A 6906-nucleotide genomic window follows, 5' to 3' on the forward strand; every position below is an offset into this window, starting at 1 on the left:
ATAAACAGGCACACAAATAGAGAAGACCCCCAAAAAAGTGGTCCTTTAACCCGGGAACTTTCTCCCTCATGCCGGGCCAAAAGGTCTATGGTCCCAAAAAAGGTCTTGTACTCAAGCTAGGCTATATAACTTTTACTGCTCCCCTCTCTGTCTCTCTCTCTCTCTCTCTCTCTCTCTCTCTCTCTCTCTCTCTCTCTCTCTCTCTCACTTAAGTTTTTATTTCTTTGCTTCACTGGGAACGTCCAGTACTTACATATGTTCTTTTGGCATTTCATCATATACTAAATATAACTATGTATGGTCAGGGTTCAATGAAACACCTGTTTGGACATAAAACTAAGCCTTCGATAAGATTGGTTTCCAAATATGGTTCACCTGGTTTTAGGTTGCACGCATATGCTTTTCGTGTGAGCTGATGCAGCATACATATTCACGAACATATACACACACACATTATATATATATATATATATATATATATATATATATATATATATATATATATATATATATATATATATATATATATATACATATACATACATATATATACACGCACGCATGCACACGAAAAATTACCTTCCTTTGAAAAAATATAAACGCAGTGTAAAATATTAGACAATTATGGTTCATATAACAGGTACAAGCGTTAAAGGCCTGCTCTCATACGCGATAAAAAACGCTAAAATATTTTAGCACTTATATTTCATCACCTTACTCGAAGCTTCCTTATACGAAGTAATTGTTACCTATCGTCCACACCTGGTGGTTAGATTCTCCTGGGAACAATGAAAGGCACGAACAGTTTTTTTTTGAGGGGGCGTTATATAACCTTAAAAGTTATGGGCAATTTACTTTATATGTTCCTTTGTAATGTTTGACTATAATTTGTTATGGATGTGCCATTGCTGCTTCGTTCTGACCTCTCTCTCTCTCTCTCTCTCTCTCTCTCTTCTCTTTCTCTCTATCTCTCTATATCTTATGATATGATATATATATATATATATATATAATATATATATATATATATATATATATATATATATATATATATATATATATATATACATACATATATATATATATATATATATATATATATATATATATATATATATATATATAGAGAGAGAGAGAGAGAGAGAGAGAGAGAGAGAGAGTTTACCTCAATCTTCCTTGAAACTAACCCCTCTTCCACAGTCACTTTCTCGCTCTTTATGTTTCCCTCTCTCTCCTCTCTCTCTCTCTCTCTCTCTCTCTCTCCCCAAGACCTCCTCCTCCTCCTCCTCCTCAAGAGTCTGGTTATAATGAGGACGGCCCTCAAAAATTTCGGCCGACAAATTGTTAGCCCGAGCAGCTGATATGATGTCAATGTCAGCTTGATAACCTAGTATCTTCATCTCATTACGGTTCGTCCGGTTTCACTATTCTTGGCTGAAAAGTGGCCGGTGGTTTTAGAACCTAGGGAGAAGAGGAGGTTTTGAGTGAGTCAGTTTTGTTTCGTATTTGTGTTTTGTGAAATTTTATTATTAGGGAAGTAATGAGATTAATTAAAGTTGATGGGTTGTCAATGTTATTTTGCTTCGTTGAGTAGAAGGGTTATTCTAGGTAATAATAATCGTGATAGATATTATATTTTATTGGATATACACGCTGAAACCCATAGACACACTGGCACACACACATGTATGTGTGTGTATGTATGTGTATATGTATATATATATATATATATATATATATATATATATATATATATATATATATATATATATATATATGTATATAAATATATATATATATATATATATATATATATATATATATATATATATATATATATATATATATATATATATATATATATATATATATATATATATATATATACATATATATATATATATATATATATATATATATATATATATATATATACATACATACATACATATTTATATACCTCTCTCTCGATAGTCGAATGGATAAGTCCATGTTCCTCCTGTATCTAACCCAAAAGACACAAGTTCGAATCATTTGGGTGCAAGTTACCCCAAGGTAAAGTGGCCCGCTCCGGAATCGAACCCGAGGTCTTTTGCTGGAGAATCTGTCGTCCTGATCACTACTGAACTCTGCAAGTGTCACTCTTTCTCTCTTTCTCTCTCTTTCTCTTTTCTCCCTACTTTCTCACTTTCTCTCTTTCTCCCTTCCTCTCTTCCTCTCTTTCTCCCTTCCTGTCTCTCTCCCTTTCTCTCTTTCTCTCTTACTTTGATACCCTTTCTCGGTAACAGCTGGAATCAGTACCTGAGAAGATTTTCTCACTGACAGTGCATTCCGAAAGGTGATTGATTGCGTGTTGGGTAATCATAAATCATTGAATGATGATTTTCGATTGAAGATTGAATGATTAAAGATTGAACGATTAAAGATTGAATGGTTGACGATTGAAAGATTGAATTGAAGATTGAACGTTGAATCGAATGATGGAAGATTGAACGTTTGATTGAATGACTTGAACGACTGAAGTGAATGATTGAAGATTGACTGATGAAAGATTGAATGATGGGAAGGTTGAACAATGATTAAATGATTGAAACGATTAAAGATTGAATGGTTGAAGATTGAACGGTTGAAGAGTGAATGATTGAAGGTTGAACGATTAAAGATTGAATGGTTGAAGATTGAACGATTGAAGATTGAACGATAGAAGATTGAATGACTGAAGATTGAACGATTGAAGATTGAACGACTGAAGATTGAATGATTGAAGATTGAACGACCAAATAGAATACACATCAATCATTCAGTCTCCTTTATCATACGAGATACGGCTTCTGCACCACTCACACTCACTCTCACACTCACCCTGTTAGCATTTTAAGCCTCAATGTGACCCGTTGCCAATCCCGTCAGATTTTTAAGCTTATATGCCAACACAGTATGCCATTCAGTAGCGGTCACCTGCCCAGCTAATGATCATACCCAATTTTATTTTCAAAGCTTTAGTGCATTCAGACTGAAATATGGTTTCGAGTTTCTTATCTTTGATAATTTCAAGTTTTGTGTAAAAGAAAACTGTTGTGCAGCTTAGTCTGTCCGTCCGCACTTTATTCTGTCCGCACTTTTTCTTCTGTCCGCCCTCAGATCTTAAAAACTACTGAGGCTAGAGGCCGCAAATTATATCCGATCATCCACACTCCAATCATCAACCATACCAAATTGCAGCCCTCTAGCTTCAGTAGTTTTAATTTAATTAAAGGTTAAAGTTAGCCATAATCGTGCTTCTGGCAACGATATAGACATGACCACCGGGCCGTGGTTAAAGTTTCATGGGCAGCGGCTCATACAACATTATACCGAGGACCACCGAAGATACATCTGTTTTCGGTGGCCTTGATTATACGCTGTATCGGCTGTACAGAAAACTCCGACTGCAATAATAATAATAATAATAATAATAATAATAATAATAATAATAATAATAATAATAATAATAATAATAATAATAACAATAATAATAATAATATAGCAGTGAAGAAGGTACAAGTTATAATAATAATAATAATAATAATAATAATAATAAAAATAATAATTTATGATATTAATAACAACAACAATAATAATAATAATAATAATAATAATAATAATAATAATAATAATAATAATAATAATAATAATAATTGATGATAACGTTCGCCATCCAAGTAGCGATGGAAATGACAGTCCCTGACATAAGCGAAGATGATGTAATGTCAGATTTTATGGAACGGACTTGTTTATATCGACGCACGAAAACATCCTTTGCCATAATGCAACGCCCTTCCTACGCTAGTGAGAAAGCGTTGGCGTCATTTCCCGTGCATGGCTACGTGCGCGCGCACGCTCTCACACACACACACACAGATGCGTATGCGTGTGTGTGTGTACATATATATATATATACAGTATATATATATATATATATATATATATATATATATATATATATATATTATATATATATATATATTTATATATATATATATATACATATATATACATATATATGTATGTATACATATGCATATTCTTACATTATCCTAACCGAAAAAATAATGAAAAATGAAGAAACCAAATTCAAAGAAAAACGCGGTATAAAAAAAATATCATCCCAAAAAGAGACGCAGCAAAAGAAGAGGGACTAAACGAGGAAGCCGATAAACGAGGTGGGCAAAGAGGAGCAGAGACACGAAGGAGTCGCAGGAGACGCAGAGGAAGAAGAAAAAGGATGCAATAGCAGAGACGTCCCGCGAGGCGTAGGTAGGATTCCTTGTCTCCTCCCACACGTGCGATGGAGATCCTGCAACTGAATTTCGTTCACAATTCTCTCTTCTAGTGTGTTGGGGGAGGAGGAGGAAGAGGAGGAGGAGGAGGTGAGGGAGGAGGAGAAGGAGGAGGAGGAGGAAGAGAGGGAGGAGGAGGAGGAAGAGAGGATGGAGGAGGTGAGGGAGGAGGATGAGGATGAGGAGGGTGAGGATGAGGAGGAAGAGGAGAAGGTGGATGAGAAGGAAGAGATGGAAGAATAGGAGGAGGAGAAGGAGGAGGAGGAGGAGGGTGAGAAGGCGGAGGAGGAGGAGGAGGAGGAGAGGAGAAGAGGGAGGAAGAAGAGGATGAGGATGAGGAGGAAAAGGAGATAGAGGAATAGGAGGATAAGGAGGAGGAAGAGAGGGAGGAGAAAGAGGAGGATGAGGAAGAAGAGGAGGAGGAGAAGGAGGGGTAGGAGGAGAAGGAAGAGAGGGAGGAGAACGTGGATGAGGAAGAGGAGGAGAGGGAGGAGGAAGAGGAGGAAGAGAAGAGGCAGAAAGAGGAGGAGGAGGAGGAGGAGGAGGAGGAATATAGAACAGATAGACAGGAGAAGAAGTGTCTGTAAAGAAAAGGGATTTACCTACAGATTAAGAAAAGAGGTCAAAGGAGCGAGGTATGAGGTAGGAGGAGGAGGCGGAGGAGAAGGATGAGGTGCTATTGGTTGAGGGTGTAAGGATACTATGTCTGCATAAGGGGGAGGGGGGGTGATTGGGAAGGGAGTGGAAGAGAAATCCCGGGGATTTAAGGACCCGTCTAATGATAATACTTATGTCCATTCATTATTTATTATTATTATCACTATCTATTGCTTATTATCACTATTTATTACTTATTATCACTATTTATTATTAAAATAGTTCAAGAATAGTGGAAAGGGGAAAATAAACCCAATAAAAAAATATATATGCACGAAAAACGAAAGGAAATGAATAGAACAGGAATATTCATCTGGGCCTTAAATTCATTTCACTGTTCATTTCACTATCCCTTTTTCTCTCCATTTCTCCATTCGTTCATCATCACTAAAACACTGCCACGATCATCATCATCATCATCATCATCATCATCATCACTATGTCAAAAGCCGGAAAAATAAGAAAAGAAAGAGAGAAGAAAGATATGCTAACAGGTGGCATTGTGTTGGGGTGGGAGTGGGAGTGGGAGTGGGAGTGGGGGAGTTGTGGGGGGAGTGGGAGCGGTTGTTGTGTGAGTGTTTGTCTGTGTGGAGGAGGAGGAGGAGGAGGAGGGGGGGAGGGACTGAATAGGAGGTGATGCTGGTAGGAGGAGGAGGAGGAGGGGGGAGGTACTGGGTATGGAGGGGAGGAGGAGGAATAGGAGGAAGGGGAGGAGGCACTGGGTATTCAAGGGGAGGGGAGGGACTGAGTAGGAGGTGATGCTGGTAGGAGGAGGAGGAGGAGGTACTGGGTATGGAGGGGAGGAGGAGGAATAGGAGGAAGAGGAGGAGGCACTGGATATTCAAGAGGAGGGAGAGAGGGGAGGAGGCACTGGGCATTCAGGAGGAGGGGAGGAGGAGGGAGAGCAGGAGGCACTGGGTATTCGGGAGGGAGGAGGGATGGAAGGAGGCAATGGGTATTCAGTAGGAAGGAGTGGGAGGAGGAGGCACTGGGTATTCAGGAGGAGGGAGGGGTAGGAGGAGGCACTGGGTATTGCGGATGGAGGAGGGGAGAGGCACTGGGTATTCAGGTGGGAGTGGGAGGAGGCACTGGGAATACACGGAGCGAGGAGGAGGCGAGGCACTGGGTATTCGGCAAGAGGTAGGAGGAGGTAGGAGGAGGAGGAGGGAGTTGGAGGAGGGAGAGGGCATCATCAGGGAACGCGGGGGCGTTTGGAGGAGAAGACGACGAAGCGAAGAGCGATCCTGCCGCCCTGGTAGAGCCATCGCCTCTGTGCTAAAAGCTCGTCCGGCAGCAGCAGTCAGGTCTCCCCTAACAGCCAAGCCGGTCAGAAGGAGGAGGAGCTCTTCTAAGTCTTCTTCTTCTTCTTCTTCTTCTTCTTTCGAGCCCTGCTTCGAAGGAGAAGGTTTGACCCAGAGCGCGCTCACTGGCGGCGGGAGAGAGAGGGCGAGAGTGTTAGCAGGCTGGCTGGCGGGATAGAGAGATACCTCGCACGGACAAGCAAGCGCGCACAGACGGCGCGAGGTGACTGTAGTACCAGACGCGGTAGTAGTAGTATCCACAAGTCCTCCAGCAGTCGAGTTCGCCCCGAGAGTGAGCGGCGCGCGGGAGAGATCGTGAGGAAGAGAGCAGTGTGCGAGTGAGTGCCTTTGAGAGAGAGAGAGAGAGAGAGAAAAGAGAGAGAGAGAGAGGTGAGATTCGATCATACACGTTGTAAGAAGCATAGCGAGAGTGCCTACCGCTGCGTGGAGAGAGAGAGAGAGAGAGAGAGAGAGAGTGAGAGTGAGAGAGAGAATCCTTACTTAACGCACAGTGTTTGACCTGCGCTGACACGGGGCCATTCGAGAGCAGAATGCTCTTTCTCAATGAACTCCTGAAGAAGTTCTAACTCGGCGCATCGTTTCTCGAGGGACATCTTCCGCGACCTGTC

At 40.8% G+C, this 6906-nt stretch overlaps 1 protein-coding gene across 1 annotated transcript in view; it reads left to right on the forward strand.

Annotated features, from left to right (window-relative positions):
* Positions 1–6390: 6390 nt before the first annotated feature.
* LOC136851428 (transforming growth factor-beta-induced protein ig-h3-like) overlaps positions 6391–6906 on the forward strand; it is a 164638-nt gene continuing 164122 nt past the window's right edge. The window contains 1 exon segment of the mRNA XM_067125512.1: positions 6391–6521. The gene's annotated coding sequence lies outside the window, so the exon portion shown is untranslated.

This window comes from Macrobrachium rosenbergii, chromosome 23 (genome assembly GCF_040412425.1).
Source record: "Macrobrachium rosenbergii isolate ZJJX-2024 chromosome 23, ASM4041242v1, whole genome shotgun sequence".
NCBI lineage: Eukaryota > Metazoa > Arthropoda > Malacostraca > Decapoda > Palaemonidae > Macrobrachium > Macrobrachium rosenbergii.